Here is an 18,730-nt window from a genome sequence, read left to right on the forward strand (position 1 = left end):
TTTGTTTTTTTTTTAGTTTTCGAGTCTACTTTTATGGCAAGTTGGCAACCCTATTTGGAGGTAAACGCGCGTATTTCGCTGCGAGGGAAAGTCGCGATGATATCTGTTTACGGGCAACGCGTCTTGGTTTTACTTTTTTTTGAGCCACCGTATCGGGTATGTAGGTTAGCTGGTACTTGTCTCGATGAACGCAATTAAATCGTATAAGAGAAAAGGTAGCCATTCTTTATGTTTAACTAGCTTTTACCCGCGACTCCGTCCGCGCGGAATAAAAAATAGAAAACGGGGTAAAAATTATCCTATGTCCTTTTCCTGGTTCTAAGCTACCTGCCCACCAATTTTCAGTCAAATCGATTCAGCCGTTCTTGAGTTATAAATGGTGTAACTAACACAACTTTCTTTTATATATATAGATATTTGAAGATGGGTTTGTTTTTATTTGGAATTTTTTTTGAACGTAATCCACGCTAAGTCGATTATTGGTTATGTTAAGTTTGTATTAAACATTAATTATGTAACGCTATTACCAATATATTAAATGCACTACCTTATCTATAGCTATAAGTTTGGAGAGGCACACTACTTGTGATGACAATAGACTTTGTAAGATAATAGATTGGGGACACGTGTTTTGTCTTAGTACTTCTGCCAAACCTAATTCTTGGTTTAACATTGAGCTGATTGGATACATTCATCATCGTGCGTTTTCACTGACGAAACTCGTGGACTAAAACATATTATGAACCCTCTTATTCTTCTTGAAAAATCTGAGATAATATTTTAATTTCGGTTGCTTCGATAGGAAACAGATTTCATATCACTTGATTGACCCACATGTAATAGTTCTTTCACTGTGAGTTCATTAAAAGCCTATATTTTTACGCTATAACCTTTAGAAGATGACGATGTACGGACGGTACGGATCTCCACATGAGCATTATGTTGTGTGGTTTCATTGTGGTTGTAGACTTATTGAATTTTCCCTGACACAGCATTATACTTGCCATGTTATAAATACTCGTCACGTGATTACTTAATAATAATAATCTGATTAGGTATTTATTTTGATAAATTAAGTTTTTTGTTTTTTATTTTTATAAGATCAATGAAGTTTGGTTTTCAATTATTTAAATAATTTTATAGTTACTTACGATCATTTCAATGTTACAATGTGTTTCCACTGTCAAAACAAACTCACAAAATTATCATCTTTCTCTTTGGAAAAAACGAACGTAAAATAATATTTTAGTCTTCCTAATTTTAGTCTTGTTTAACTTCTCACCCTTTTCTTACAAGGAGAGGACTTGATGGAGGAGGGGATGCACAGGAAGGCGCAAGATTTACTTTCTGTGCGACTCCTCCTCCGTCGATAAAAGGTAGGCACCGCATCTGCAATTGTGGTCGTCTATGGGCAGGGGTTGTTTCGCCATTTCAGCGAATTCAGGTGGCCCCTTGCTCGTTTGCCACCTTGTAATGTAAAAATAATAATTATAATAATTTTGTACCTTTATTCTGGGAGTGAAAACGGGTATATTATCAGGTTGTGATGTCAGGTTTTAAATGAGTTTATATGCTGCAATAACTGCACCTTCAAAGGTCAGTAATGCACAAACAAAAACATTACGTAACTCGCAAAGTGCTAAAAGGTTTTTTATTTATACATAACATTCAGATGAAAATCAGTAAAAAATCTTATTTGGAAAAATTGGAATCGGGAAAAGATGTAAAAGATGTCAAATATGATGTGATTGAAAATTACCACTTTTTTATGTAATTAATTGATGTTTCTAAAGAAAAAAATGGTTATTGTGAGAAAACTATAAAAGATAAGATAAGATATATGTTATCGCGGACTTTTATTTTATTTACCACATTTAAAGAGCTACAATTCTTCCATACATCATTTTTATGTAGGTCCTATAGTTTAGCCTACGTAAGCGCTGAAAGTAAAAATGTACCTAATTTTCGCAACACATTTTGAAGCTAAATTCAAAATCTACTAGTCTTCTAGTTATTAAAAAATCTGCAAGCACTTCCTTTCGATTAAAATAATTTTTATCAAAATCAGGGGCGGAGTTTCACGGTAACAAACAAAAAAAAACAATTAAAAAATTACTTAATTTTAACCTAAAGTTTGTAGCTTATTTTAACATAAAGTTTTATTTAATATAATATATGGTTTGTATATTTCATCCTTGAACATGATGTCAACTATATACTTACACTAATCTATATTTGTATTCAAACCTAAAATGTTGACAGTGACATGTTGTATTAATTATTCTAATAGCTCAATTGAAATGCAAAGAATGTCTTGGATGAAACCTTGTCAAGAAAACACGCACAAGTTATATACAAGTAATGGAACGTGTACAAAGTTCAAACTTTCATTTATTGACACTTTTAAAATAATCCAATGTTATTTATCTAATGCGTCATGGATTGCCACTGCCGAAGGAAAAGTTTAATGTCATACGTTTTTTCTAATTAAAAACAAATAAAACGACGCTTAGTTCAATGTTGTCACTGTAAATGAAGACTATAGGTACCGATGGATCTCATACAAATTATAGACCGAAAAACTTTTCTGACCCGGTGGGCATAAGTCAAACTAAATTATGACAGCTCAATATCGCCCCCTGTCAACGTTAAAAAAGTGTCACAAAATCCGTGTTGTACTATAGTTGTCATGTTTTTTGTTTTGTCATTTTAAATACTCATGTAGGTAAAATTAATTTCTCCCAGAACTAAGCAGCGACGCTCTTACCGGCCCACATAAGCTTGTCGGACTATACGTGCGGTAAAACTTTCTTAAACTTTTAACGAATGCGTTCACAAAGCGACACGATATATTTTGGAAATTCGTAAATGCGATATTTCAATGGTGCACTGTCATCAGTCTCCGCCAATCCGCGATTCTTTATTGCGAACTTTTGTAAATAGAATCGAAATATAGCACGTCAATTTGTGGTCAAGTAAGAAACTGCTGGCTTACACGATTTCGCGGTAACAATTAAAGGCCCAAATGTTAGTCGTTTGGTTTATATAAACTGGGGAGCTGATATAAAGTCGAAAGACAATGCCTTGGCACCATCGTGTCTGAATAACTTTGGCCGGGCGCGGGCTGACCACCGCCAAATGTCGATGCCAGCGGCATCTGGCACATCCTTACGTTACGTGAACGTATTAATATAACGGGCAAGGGCAGCTTGCGATTCAAGCCCTCACATGATACTATTAATGCGACGATATTATATAATACAATATCTTTCTGCTCATATTTCGAAATTCCCATTCATTCGTCATGGAGAAAGACCTGAAATTCCAAATTTTACACTAGCTCGAGGTGGTAATTGGACTGGTGGCGCGGCATCTCAAAGTTACAATTAAAAACTTAGGTACAATCAAGTAAATTGACTGTATTTCACTTTGAAAGCGACTGTCGTTTGAACGTTTCGTACGCAATAATACGACGACGCGGAACAATAACCAATAGTACGCAGCTTTAAATGTGGCTTTACGACAAAATGTCGTTCTGTGGTACAATATTAATTGATTTTTACTGTTATGCCGCCATTTACGCAACTCACTACTATGACATAATAGTGAGTTGACATATATTTTGTAAGAAGTACCTACATAATTCTCAAAGTATGGCTCTAGCAACGAATCTAGCATTACAAAAAATTTAACTCTTAAAACATTTACATTTTTTAAATCTAAATTGTTTTTAAAGTAATAAAATGCGTTACGTTATTTTATGATACCGAGTGAAACTGTTTATTCATGAAAGTCATAACGTTACAGGTTGAGAAGGATATTGTTTGCCTGACTCATCGCTCACCGCGCGAACTATGAAAGCAAAATGCGCTCGAAATAAGCAGATGTACGTAGTGGAATTCCACTTTTGTGACTCTTGTATAAAACATCGCTGACTATGTTATAGAGTGTAAACCCACAGTTACGATTTTTTAAATCAATTATATTTTATAATAGACTAGCTGTTGCCTGCGAATCTGTCCGCGCGGAATTTAAAAAAAACTTAATAAGTAGCCTATGTGTTCTTCCAGACTATGTCTTATATCTGTGGCAAATTTCATCAAGATCCGTTGAGCTGTTCCGGAGATATCTCCAAACAAACATCCATCCATCTAAACATTCACATTTATAATATTAGATTGATAAACAATTTATTTGTAAATCATTAAAAACCGGCAACGCGTTTGCGGTTACTTTGGTTAATTTTAGGCGATTTTTGATTTGTTTGCCTCCTTCTATAAAAAATGCTTAATTTAATTTAATGCATTTAAGCTGATTTGACGTAACTACATCTAACAGCTGCTAAATATTTTCTACGCTAGTATAGGCTGGGCTTGCTTATTATACGAATAATTTAATTTAAAATTGTGCTTCCTCGTATTAAACTCTATGTACTCGTAATTAATTACTATAGCAAGGAAATAAGAAAGTTGTCAACGAAGAGAATAGAAAAGATTTTTTTTAGATTCCTTATGCATTTTTTTTAAATCGGTGGTTTTTAAAAAAATAAGGAGCCACACACGTTTATGAATTTATTAAATGGATTTGATTGAATGTTTAAAATGGATGTGATTATTGCAAATGAGTTGCAGTTTTGGTTTTATTACTTGTTGTGATTTTCTCACCAGTGTCACTTTGTTTGTTGTTTTCAATGTATTATGCGTTGAAAAATATCTGATCACTTATAAGTGCATTAACGTAATTCAGTGGACAATTAATGTGAAATTACATAACGACTCCGCCCTAACGACTAGAAAGATCGCAAGTTCAATGTCGCTATCTCCGGGGCCTAGAAGCAACAGCTGGATCGATAGAGGCTCGCAGAGGAACTCTCCACATCACCATGGCGACCTGCAGCCGTGACCTGCTGGGGTGGGGCACGAGGGGGGAGGCGCGGGGTGGTGCGGGGCGAGGCGGGGAGGGAGGCGGCGAAGGCCCCTGCCTTGCATCGAGCGGCCGGGCTGCATCGAGCAGTTATTTCGGTGCAACTCTATCGCCGCAGTCGCTCGCCGCGCCTCCGATAGCGCGCTCGTGTTACGCTCGCATCGACTACACTCTAATACGCCCCTCTCGTGCACTCTGCCAGCGATGCGGTTCCATCACCTCGACATTGTGTTATACATTGCGTTTTTTACATAGTCGACGAATTTTTCCTGGCCATCCGGCGCTGCACCTGTTGCTCGCGTGGTGAAACCGTCGTGGAAAACTCTTTTTCTCGGTAGCGGACGCGTCTACTTTCACCGCTCACATTCCGGCGACGACTACGACGGCACCGTGCGCTGAACCAGTAGTCAGTACTCAGTGTGCGCGGCAAATATATACGATAATTACGTGTCAACGTTAGTTTCACGTGTCTACAGTTTCCTACGACGCACTTGTTTATAACCCGGTGATGTATATGTGTATACGTTAAAGAGTATACATCAATAGGAATGTCGATAGGAAAACTCCACTAGAAATCTTGAATGTTTTTATCGATTTAGCTTTCGCGGGATGCGTTGTTTGCGTCCTTTGAATGTTAAATTCCCAAGGTCACCTGACGCCCAGCCACCCCCCGGCCCCGGGTTGGCTCGAGGGGTAGGTTGCAGCCTCCCGCTTCCTCCACCACTCAGCTTGATATGAAACATTTTAATTAAAATTTAATAGCAATTATTCCTTTTGAATTTAAAAGTAATTGTAAACGTAATCATTGGTAGCAGGAAAAGTATATATACATATGTAACAGTCAATGTATGTTGCAACTTGTAGTCTTATAAAAGTGATAGTTGAGTCACGATAACTGCTTAGTTATGAGTATCCTTCAGAACTGGAGATCTCTGATCAAATCCATTACGTATAGTCACCACAAGCATTTTAAGCCTAATCATTACAATTGTTATGTAAAAATATTGTACCAAAACCATCAAATGTATGAGTTAATCTTTACAAAATTACTTCCATCGAACATATGATTGTGTCATAATTATCACACTCAGTTTTTTCATTCAGGTTGCAATTAATTGAGCTTTAACATTTAGTAGCTTATAAAAAATAGGCATATACACAAGACAACGACATTTAAAAGTCTAGTGTATTATCCATCTTCATTAATATGGACGTTTTTAGGCGAGGACATGTAAGTGCTATAACAAATCCACCTGGCTTTCGGCCAGGGATGCACTGCTGAAGGTTACGGGGAGGCGGGAGCTCGCTGGGGGAGGTTGCGAGTCCCGGGCGGGGTGTGGGAGGGGATGCAATCCCGAGCACTGCGCAGGACTCCCCCGGGACACAGCTAGGGCTAGATAAATCAATTCGCTTGCAACCTTCAAACAGCGCGAATGCATTTTACGTTTGACTATTTTAAAGTATTGAGATTTTATAGGTACATATTTTAACTCTTTTAAATATAGCTGTTTAATTTTGTCATTGATAGGGAGTTGCTGGGAATAGGAACGAAGTAATTAGTGGAAAGCCTAAATGAGTAAGTTGTAATATTATAATATTTTTGAAGTTAATTTGCTGCGTATTTGATTAGTTTTGTTTTTAATATTATTGAGCTTTATATTTTTTTGTTTCGTAGTTAGTGTAGTTGTTGTTTCAACATTGAGCAGATTTGTCAGGTTTCTTATAAATTGTTTTGTAACCGAATTGACCATGAAGATAAGAATCTTTCTGAATCATAAGAGAAAATAACAGACTAATTAACAAGAATCGGAAACCGATTTCGACAACGGAAAAAATATAAAAAGGGCTTTCGGTACATTTTACCTCAATCATATATTGAATGACAGGCACTGGCAGTAAAATTAAAAACTATGTCGGAGCCGGGAGGAAAGGTCATAATGTGGGCGTCGGGTTACACAAAACAATGATATTACTTCAATAGCAGTACCCATAATCTAAAATAATAAACATTGGGGTATAATTTTTGCAGTCGTGTAAAAACACAATACGTTATAGTCAATTTGATACTTGGTATGTGTTGAAAATTATAATCCTAACTCTAAAATTTGGAGTAATGGTCTACACCTACTGCAAGGATTAAAATTGTGGGCGTTGTGCTATCACTTTCATCTAAATACAGCGACATCTTGCGGCGGTAAGTGTAAAGTTGCACGCATGGCTCACGCGGCCATCGCGCGCACGTATGCTAACTTTCGCCGGTGCGACCGTCGACCGTGGTGGCTTTCTAATGTCGTAACAGCGGTGATCGCCCCCGGCTATTGTAATTCACGACACGCCTCACAACTACACGCGATCTCATTACTTTACTTTTTTATATGTTTTTTTACGTGTAGCATTTTCGCAAATCCGTAGAAAGTACGAATGCGATTGCGATTATTTTGTCTGTAGTATTAGCCAGTTGTTAGACAGCTGATGTTAATGACGTTGGTACAATACGGCATAATTCCCACTCATCACTTCAGTTACCAGCGAAAATGGCAGAGATAGTCGTACACGCTTATGGTCCATAACCTTTTACGTTTATGGTATAAAAATAATTTATTTATGATAATAATATCGCGTGAAAATCGATAAAAAGACGGTTATTGACTTGCACGGTGACCGATATCATAAAATAATCTTTATTACATACAATAGGTAGCTAATTCAAGGTTACCTAAATCACGTTTCTGATAGTTCGGTTGCGCAAGTCTAGATGTGACCCGACCTTGACCGCGACGTCCTAGGTTGCCTAGGCGTCCTTGGGCGAGCTGCCAGCTCCCCCGCGCCGCCCGGCCGGGATGCTAGCGCATTCAGGAAGTGACCGATATCTCCAATAACGCTCCAGCTCCGATCAATAAGTTGACCGGCTTGTATAACTAGCGCGACCTTCGTTTCAATTTACCTGCGATTTTAAAAACTTTATTTTATTTTTCAAACAGATTACAATTCTTTTTTTCATTTGAACACAGTAAACGTAAATCAAAGGGCAAGTTAAATATCAAGCAGCATTAAAGGATTAAGACATTATCTCTGTGCATTTTTAAATAACGCGTTCTAGTTTAGGAGTAAATAAGCTAGAATTTCTTATTATCATGCGATATTTCCAGTCGACTTAGTGCGTAGCAATTGCATGTACTTATCAGTGTAGTTGGTCGCGACCTTTAGCAGATCGTGTGCATACTTCTCATTCTATTCACAGCCCGGCCTCGCACAGCTTTGCGAATGCAGCCGCTCAGCTGCTGTGCCTTTTCATTATTTAAAAATATAATAATTTACAATATTGATTAAAATTCTTGTATTCGATCGATTCAAATCGATAAATTCACATGTAGTTTGTATGAAATGGGATTCTTACCGCGATTGCCCTTTTTGAAAAAAAAAACTAGGTTCGCAAATGTCGCGAATACTGGCTTTAAATATATGGTTGAAAAGTTTAAGAAATAAATAAATTCTAGTTAAGTTTTGTTTCTACAATACTTCTTATTTCTTACAATTCTTTCATAAAAAAAAACCTCTCTTGAATGTATAATCATTTTTCATCCCAATTGGAATGTATTAAACGTTTCTCTGTACCCAATTAATTATATTAAATCAGCCTGATACTAAAATAATAGATTAACTAAGTATCGTCCTTTAAAGGTATGGCATCAATTCATAGGTTGTATAAGGTACATGCATAGCTGAATGCATAATGTAGTTTCTGATGTACTTTTGACTTACAACATTTCTTTATGTTCTTATATTAAAAAAATAGTGTATATGTATGTAGTATCGAAAAAAACATTTATAAAATGTTTGTCTGTCCGCAAGGCCGCGTTTGTTTTGGACCGATTTTGACGGGAAGGTAGCTGATGCACGCGGGAATATTATAGGTTTTTTTTTTTTTTAATTTACCCCGTTGAAGTCGCGTGCGCCCGCTAGTTAAAAATAAACTTTGACATCTAGGACTCTTCAAAACTGGTAAAATCTTTTTAAAATTGACACATGTCAATATTAGAACGAACAGGCAAAATACAATATAACAATAATTATCCTGGCCTGCGATATTACCCACCGCGCTTTTCGCCAACTCTTCTTCAAAGAAACGCTCATATCTATTACAGTAGTCCTCGGTTTATGGGCTAAATAGTAATTTTATAAACGAATCATTGACAACGTTCCATATAAGAGACATCAATGATCTGAGCTCGGGATAGTCTCGCGTGAGTCAGTCGACCTTGCGCCACGGCACCATGCCACAACGGCACTTCGCAGTTTCAACGCTAAAATGTTATTTTTATTACTTCCCCAGTTAATCGCGACAGATATACCAATATAAGTAAATGCACTTTTTCATTTTAAACCATATTGACGCCTCACGAATCGTTAACCTTTTAACACAGAGATATAACTAAACTAGAGAGACTAAAAATGTTATGGTCATTATTAGATAATCCATTCAAAAGTGTATCTTATTGGCGGGAAATTTTATTAAAGGTAGCTTATATTTCCTCTTTACTATAAAATATATGTACAAACGTAATTACTCGTCATGATTACGTCCAAAGTATACTTTACGTGAGCTCGTCGTCGCTTCTAAATATATACATAATTAATTAACGAATATATTGTTTTTTGTACAAGCTTGAATATAAAGGAGACAACGTATCTCGTAATGTTTTCGCTTGCCGCGGCCGGCCGTCGAAATGGAGCAGCTATTTGTGGCGGCCGAGGCCCGCGACACTATCGTAACTGACACACGACTCTCACGAATATCCCAAACGTATGTGCAATTATCCAGAGTAACATAGTACCTAGGCGCGAGCGGGTTATCGACTGCGATCGGCCGCATGGCAGAGTGCACGGAGACCTACTTGAGCGATGCATTTCGCGCTTATCTTTCGCGCGTGCAACCTCCGCAACAGTTGATAACGACTGTACCTCTCAGAATTGATAGGTACCATCGCGGGGAGTAAAATAGCGGGGCTGGCGAAAGTGATACGTCGTGAAATCGAAGGAAGAGAGTCGAGTCAGACAGGTGAGGCGGCGGTGCTGCGACCGGCCGCTGCACCGTGTCGAGCGGCGAGCGCAGAGCTCACAGCGGTGAACGAGCGCTTTGCGAAACCGTTGGTTATGCAAGCCATGCCGCTGCCAACTCGCAACGCGCCGGAAGGAAAAGTGGAACGGGCCGCAGTGGGTCGGCCGCGCGCGCCGCACCAGCACGCCCGCCGCCGCCGCGACTGTGCAGTGCCCAGTGCCCAGTGCCAGTGCCAGTTCTCGCGCGTGACAGTGCCGCTTGTAGAGCACCGCGGCTTGCGCAAGCCCTGCGCTACGCCCACGGGAATACTTTAAACTAGATTACGTCCGAACTCCGTCTAGCCCGGATCGCAAGCCGCCGTCTCAATTTATAATCTCATACTAGTGTCTTATTTGTGCACGTGTTACGTCTATCGCATGTACTTCATAACTGCATTAAAATATCATTGCATACATGTACATTGTATAAATAATGCATGATCTCATCATCGACCATATTTTCCATACCCATTTCAAGGCTGCGCTTAAACTCATTATAAAAATAATCATATTGTTTTATCTAAAACTATGTGATCTAAAACTTGGTTCTACTAAAAATTAGATTGAGCAAATAATCGTAACGTGCAGTTAAAACGGTTTTGCTAATTAACGTTTCCTTTTTGAATCGATTACGGCTCGAAAATGAAATCGAATCGAATGAGCTGAGTCGATTAAAATGTCTTTAATTACTAACGCGTGTTGAAACCGAAACGGTGGTGGGACGTGACGTAGCTCCGAGGAAAGGGAAAGTGTTCATTGGAGCGTTGTATTCCTCGCGCCACTCCGCCACTCGATCAAATACCTCGTGGCTACAAATCATCTACGATGCAGAGTACCTAGGGTACAGAGAGTACAGAGAGTACTTGCATAGAGCATTGTAATCGTGCAGCGTACGTTCCCTTTAACGATGCCATGTGCTCAAGGACATATTAATAGTGTGTAGTGAATGACAATCAGACACATTTATCGTACAGCCGGTGTTCTATTGCACAACGGCTTATCTGCCATAGAGCTAACAATTATACGGCCCACTTTCATAACTCAATGGTACCGTGACATAATACGAACATTCACTTTACCTTTAAAATGTACTTTTTAGTTTTTTGTAAGGGTAATAAGGTGGCTAGTTATGTTTGAGGTATAAATAGGATGAAATAGCTGATGTTTAACGAGTGGCTAGTGTGAAATAGCCGCAGTGCAGTTACGTCAGCACTGCAACTGCGCGGGGGCACGCGTAGGCGGCCGCATTAACAACTACATACCTCGCTACTCTGTACACGACATGCCACGGACTGCAACTACCTCGCATTATCATATTTCGCTCGCTTGCTATATAAATATTTATAGTTTTACGTTCAAATCATAATCATGTAAAATCTAACAATTTTTACATTTTTCTTTCATTTAAATAACTTTGCATTTAAATTACATTTGGCACAATTTTATTTTATTTGTGGGAATTATTATTTTTTATCCGAATATCTTTTTTTATTATTATTAATGAAAGACAGAACCAAACAATCTATTTGGCTCAATTTAACTTCAACTTAAGAAGTCATCGTAACTACTATTATAATCAAGCTTAGTTAAAGTTACGTAAATTTACGCAAACTACATACAATAAAAGAAAAAACATCAAAAGCAAGTGCATTTTGCATTACAAATATCAATTCATTGTTAGCATAAAATATCGTAAGCTATTCGCTTCGCTGTGTGTGGATGCAGCCCTGTGTCAGTCTCTCGACAGCGCAAGGACGCGAGTATGACCTACTTGCGCTCACCTATCGAATTAATGCCAAGCGAAACTAGCCTTTAACGAATACAAAATAACTACCACAAATCGATATTCGAACTAACTCGATAATTAAAATGAATCGATATGAAGTCGATACAAAATCGATTCCGGATATACGTAGTTTACGGCCAGTGCGGTTTCTAATATCGTTCAATTTATTTTGCTACAAAATATAAAATGATATTTTGTAATTTGTTACAAAAGTTTCAAAATACCTTCAGTTATATTAACAATGTTATATCATTCAACGTATTATGTCGTATTACTAATAATTATGCCGTCATCGGTGCAAAAGTATTAAATACAATTTTATTATAATTCGTATTGAATTACAGATGACCAATATAAAAGTCATTGCCCGGCATATTTTTTTTCAGTACCTACTACAATCTAATACTAGTGTTGTACTTTAACGCTTTTAATTTAGTAGAGGATTTTTTTTTAATTATTAACAAAAACACAATAGAATAAGTTACAAAAGAAGGCCTAACTTAAAAAAATGGACTTTGATAATTAGGTATCAAAAAAGGATTATTTGTTTAAATAAATGATAATCCTCTTTATTATTCTGTATACGTTAACAAATTAATTCTATCCATTTAAATATCACGCTTTCGCCGCACACTTTCATTTGAATCTTTTTAAGTTCACACGAATGCTTTCCAAAAACTTGAATGTGGGAGCCTCTCTCGCTTACAACCGGCCCCTTAGTCACAATCTCTGTAAAAACCGTCATATAGCAAAAATATCGCCAAATAACACGGGAATAATAAAATCCCAATGGAGTATAGTACGCCAAGGATATTACGAATGCATTCATCGCTTCATATCCACTTTTAACAAGAGGGTATATGTTCATTATTTGAAAATTAAAAAAAAACGACACTCATTTTTACTAATTCAAATCTTTAATTTTTCTCACTTGTACATAATGTAACCAATCATTTAACCCAAAACTAAGTAACTAATTTATAATCTTGTGTTTAAAAAACTTTCGATGCGAAGTTTTTGAGTGTAGTTTATTAGTGTTGACGGTCAAAGACGCTTGTGAAAAGACGGTTTAGTGACGCGCCATTATCGTGAACTATTGATATCGACGGTTTTGTTTTCGTCCCGGAGTTCGTATCAGGAGTGCGTTTGCAAAGAATACGACCAATTTGCGTTATTGCAAAATTGATACTGTAAATGCACTATCTGGTACGACACCCCGGGGCGTGTAGCGACGCTCCAGAACGCCCGTACCAAGCAATTCGGTACAATCGTACCATAAGAACTCTAAGTGCAACTCTAAAACACAGTTTTATTTTCACTTATATTTGCAGTATTTATTTTTTACAATTATGCTTTTGAATATGTTGTTTTTTTTCTTTAAAATTATATTATTTGTAATAGTCGATAAATCTCATTTATAGCTTGAATAGTTCTTAATATATTTGATTTATAATTTACCTGTCATATTTATTCTATATGGATTGTTATCTGTATTAGTAGTGAAGTATTTATGTTATAAGTAGTTTTTTTATTTAATAAATGTATTTGTGAATAGTATATTTAATTGTGGCATGATTTTTATAAATGTTTTATATGATGTTTATTTTATTACAGCTTTTTTTATAGATATTTTGTTTTATTTTTAACTAGTTCTTCCACTACGAGTAGTTGTTGTTATTTTTCCAGTATACGCCCTTGATATTAATGTATTACTTACCTTTTTATAGTCACTAGAATACTTATATAAAGTACGCCTACGAGTAAAGGTATTTAACTACGCTAAGGCCATTACGTTATTCTATGACGTGACCTTCATTAATTAATTAATACAAATCATGCTTCAATGACGTCATTATTGTCTTCAAATGACCAGCTCTTTCTTATTAAAATCAAACTTAAAAGAAGCCGAAAGAGCAATAAGATCTGCGAGTCTTTTAAAATATAAATTAAATAAAAAATAACTTGGAATTTCTACCACATGTGGCACTTTATGACCTTGAGAATGAAAAGCGGTAATCGCTTTTAGATTAGAAGACTTTCACATATAAATTATGTCGACTTTTCCTTCGATTCTCAATTTTTGACATTAAAATCGAAAATGTTTAAATTCAAGTATCATTTGTAACAAACAAAGTAAGTATGTGGAACAAAGAACATATTGCAATAAGATCGAACTCATGATCGACTTGGTTGTTGATGTTTTATGTCGCACTCGTCTCACTCAGCCTCAGCTGGCGGTTAGAAATTATTGTGCTAAAATATAATTAGAGAAACACTAGAACCGCAACAAATAATGTTTCACTCGGTGTTCATAGATGTGCGCTATTCTCGCGCGGCCTTGAGACACCGACTTACACACACACATTTCTAGGAATCTTAGTTGTTATTGACTCCATCACAAAAACATCAACCGATGATTACCCAATGACGTATTTAACACGCGTCTGATAAGGATGTGACGATACTGCAGAATTATTATCGCTAAATGATATCGATAAATATTATGCTTTCCCATCACTATAGTTATGCACTGGCTGATTATAAAATCTGCAGACTGTCACAATAAAGCATATTTTTATTTCTTTAGGGTGAAAGTGTAAAAAGGATTATAATTTATAAAATAAATCACAGAGTAACGTGAAAGCAGTATGTCAAGTACATCGGCCACAGTCTTTAGGAAGCCGTAGCGAAGCCTGGAGGCCTTGCTATGTAATCTTATTTCGCATATGCTTAACAATGTAATAAATGAAGACCGCACTTACGTGCTAAATCTTACAGGTCATTTATTTTCTTAGTTTTAGCTTGTATTTTGTTTTTACTTTTTATTTTTATGTTTAAATAAAATTGATTATTATTTTTGTTTATGTTGTTTTATTAAGCCACGATTATTATGTTTAAATTAATTAAACATTTTTAATCTCACATTCAAACTATTATGAACAGATTAAATTGATTAATAGATTATTTGATGTTAAGTTACATATGAAAATCCTATAATTATCTAGTATACGGCATTTGATTTGGCACATCGGGAACAAGAGAACTCTTCGACCCCGCGTGCCAAAACAAACGCCTTCCTAACCACATCTACTTGATATTTGAATCTATTTGGAATACAAATCAATCTCAGAAGTAATATTAATATTAAATAGAATTATAGCGACAGTAATGAATAACCTTTTTCTTACCCAACAACTATTTCTAAATTCCTTACGGTATGAACTGAGTCCCAACGTCATTTACATTTAGTGGCCTCAGCTTGTAGTGTACGTATTCGAGCAATTTTGAGACCGACCTTTTAGTAATTCAATTAACGTGTGCTACCGTCACATTGAATATTAAGTATTAAAACTATAATAAAAATAGAAATAAATATTACATGAAAATATTAGTTTTATCGGTAGTATATAAAATAAGTGAAAGTTACAAATGTGTTTCCATTTTCAAGCTCGTAACTTACATATGAATTTCACACTCCATTGATATGCAAATAAGTCCAAGTAAAATACACGTGAGGTACCTTACCACGTAATACCTTTCTTAAAAAGGATGGAAAGGGAAGTGGATTCGACGGAAGAGGGGACGCATAGGAAGGAGAAATATCCTCTTTCTGTGCGTCTCCTCCGTTAATTAAAGGTAGGCAACGCATCTGCATTTGCGGATGTCTATGGGCAATGGTCGCCTCGCTATTGTGGCGAATCCAGGTGGCCGTTTACTCATTTGCCACCTTAAGATATAAAAAAAACATTATCTCAAATCATTTAGTTTATGAGTCGATTAAACAAATTTAATTAACAAATTGAATGAATTCTGGGCCAATGGTTAATGTAAATAGTTGCGTATGTACTAGCCATAATCACATTTAGATACATTTCAATATTACCCAACACTCGTACGAAACTAGTTACCGTAAGTATCTAGCATGTATTAGAAAATTTATTTAAATTTTAAGTGTAAGGGAAAGGTAGCCAACTTTCAGAGATTAGAGTAATGCAACAGTAAGCAGAATAAGCAAATGTTTTTTAAATTAATTCAATGAAATAATAATAAACCAAACAGAACTTTTATACTTTTATGATAATGGAACTTTTTACCATACTGTAAATATCAGTTACTATTTTTAACTTCAGTTCTATAATTCGGTATTTCGCATAGTATTAACACGGGAGTTCCCAACAAAATTTGTGTTTATATAACAAACTGGTAGGGTCAATTAATATCGGCAAATACCGATAATAGATGGCGGTGTTCATTTGATGATTGGTTAAAACCATGTTGTTATACGGCGATAATCGAATTACAAAAACATCAGTATTTACAGGATAATAAAACGCAAAACGATTGAAATTATTTCATACTCTTTTTACCTCTTTGATACAAATATATCTAATAACAGGAAGCGTCTCCTTGTAATATCGTCATCTTTGTCATTATCTTTGATAAATTAGAGATAACAATATGTTTTAAACGGATTAGTATTTTGGTCTCAGAAACCCACGGTAAGACAGACAGATGACTTTATAAACACCGCAGGCTAGAACGGCCGTACACGGATTACTTGCAGCCTGTGGGTGGAGGAAAGATCGCTCTAGAGTTGTGGCTTGCGCCCAACATTTTACAACTTACCGATTCCTAAAATTATATTATGCGTAGCAGTGTCTCATACTATTATGTTGGATGGTACCATTTACTATCGTACTCAGGGTCTTTCATTATTGACAGACAAATTTAGTATAAGAAATCAACAGTTAATGTCTACTTTGTGTGCAATAGTTAACAACGTCGACCAAGTTACTAAAACGTTTATACTCAACTTATTAGTACCGTGTAAGCGATGCATTGTGCATGTATAAAAATATTTAATCATATACATGCTATGTACGGAATTACGGATATGTATTTCTAACCATTAATCGAACATGATTAACTTCGGTCTGTCGGTATGAATAATAAACGCAGCATATACGCACGTATGACTTTCGTTTTTAATTTAAATGTAAATTCGCAACAACTACGTATCGTTGTGTGATACCATTTACGTTTGATAACAAAAGAAAACATATTTGTATCGAATATTTGAACGAGAGCCGAGAGTTTCAGAGAGAAGAAAAGGGAAGACCACAACCAAATTACTTAAAAAAAACTAAATTTGATCTTTGATCCAAAAAAAGAACTAAACTATACAAATATATTGTAAAATTTATAAGGTTATAATGCAAATCTGTTGCCACGTATAGACCGGAGTGGAAGGAATTGCAGCACCAAGACAAGGCCAACAAAGGGTTGTAAATCTATAAGAATTACGTAAATAGCACACGTAAAAGCGATTTCATCCCTTTTTAAAACAGGTTATTTTTTATTACATTTAATTTTTCAGGTTAACAAAAACTATCCTCATCAAACAGGGAATTCAATAGTTGACTTTTAAAACTGATAAGAAATACTTAGGCCCTTCGTACACAAGACAAAGTAAATCGTCGAAACTAATAATGTAAGGGTGCGTCACGAGAATAGCGTTGCGCGCAGTCCCTACACACAACGTTCAATCGTTGTTGTGAGTCGCCTATTAGGCCAGTACATGGATGGCGAATACATGTCAAATGTATAGATTTGCTCCGCCATCTTGAAAATTGCAGCGACTTTTTTTTACAATATATCGGCAACGCGAGTTGTGTATCAACCCCAATGATATTTTATTGCGTAAGTTACTTAGCGACTATAATAATTGTGTTTCGAAGACTTACGTTGTGTACAATGGGCCTTAAACATCAATGATAGCGAATATAAACTATCATAGATGTGTTGGTAACAGACTCGGCGCGAGGTTAAATGTCAAATGCATTACCTACATACACGAGTACTTCACTCAAACTACTTCAATGCTTTATAGTATCTGGATAAAATTTTCGATCATAATAGTGCTATAAGTGAACTTAATTTCCCAATACAAATATTACAAATAACCTCTAACTGACGCTTTTATAACAAAACTTTCTAGGTGGGTAGTTGATATTTATCACAGATAGCATACCCGCGACTATGTCCGCGCGGAATAAAAAAATGTAATAATAATTATAGTCTATGTCGCCCGGGAATAATGTAGCTTCCCAAAAGTACAAGAATTATTCAAATTAGTTGAGAAGTTTCTGAGTATATGCAGTACAAACAAACAATCAAATCTTTGCTCTTTATAATATTAGTATTAAACATAACTCATCTGTCAGTGATCGTGTACGTATCCAACAAGCAGGTGACTCGCTTCACAAAATCAGTTACAGTAAATCCTAATTCATGTTCTACTACTTGAATGTTTGATTCAGCGATAATTTTCAATACGCAAGATGTCTGACAGTCCTTCAAGAGAATTAAAATTGATAATGAGTCGGTCGCAGATAAATTACGATTCATCATCAGACTGCAAACGAAGCAATGGCGGTAGTTTAAAATTATTTTAAATAGATCTTAATCATAGATTGACGTAAAAAATCACTCCTTGTAACCCAGAGGAATAAAACATCCATGGTTTTTTTATTCGGTACGATCCTTAAATTCTCGCCACGTGAACTAAATACTTCGGGGTTTGAGTGAGAAAGAATAGTATTGTAATCCCATAATATTTTACCATTATCATCGAACCCATTATTTATGTACAGATATTTCAGAGAAGAAAACTTTAGATTATCTCATTTTCTTATTTGATTTTAATAGGTTTAAGATTTGTGGTAATGCTTAAAGGTTACGTAACTTATAGCAATTTTGATAATAAATAAAAATATTTGTTTCAGGACAACACTAACGCCACAAGAACTTCGATGATATGAAACAATAATGTTTTATGGAAGGAAACACAACTACCTCACAAATACAGTTTAAGTGTTTGACAGAAACGAATACTCTGCAGTTCAAGATGAAGACAAGATCTCT

The 18,730-nt window shown here is 35.9% G+C and overlaps 1 long non-coding RNA gene across 1 annotated transcript in view; it reads left to right on the forward strand.

The window, feature by feature from the left end:
• LOC123721868 overlaps window positions 1–18,730 on the forward strand; it is a 31,747-nt gene extending 13,017 nt beyond the window's left edge. Inside the window, exon 3 of the long non-coding RNA XR_006756319.1 lies at window positions 18,592–18,730. This is a non-coding gene — a long non-coding RNA (uncharacterized LOC123721868). The remainder of the gene's footprint in view (window positions 1–18,591) is intronic.

This window comes from Papilio machaon, chromosome 17 (genome assembly GCF_912999745.1).
Source record: "Papilio machaon chromosome 17, ilPapMach1.1, whole genome shotgun sequence".
NCBI lineage: Eukaryota > Metazoa > Arthropoda > Insecta > Lepidoptera > Papilionidae > Papilio > Papilio machaon.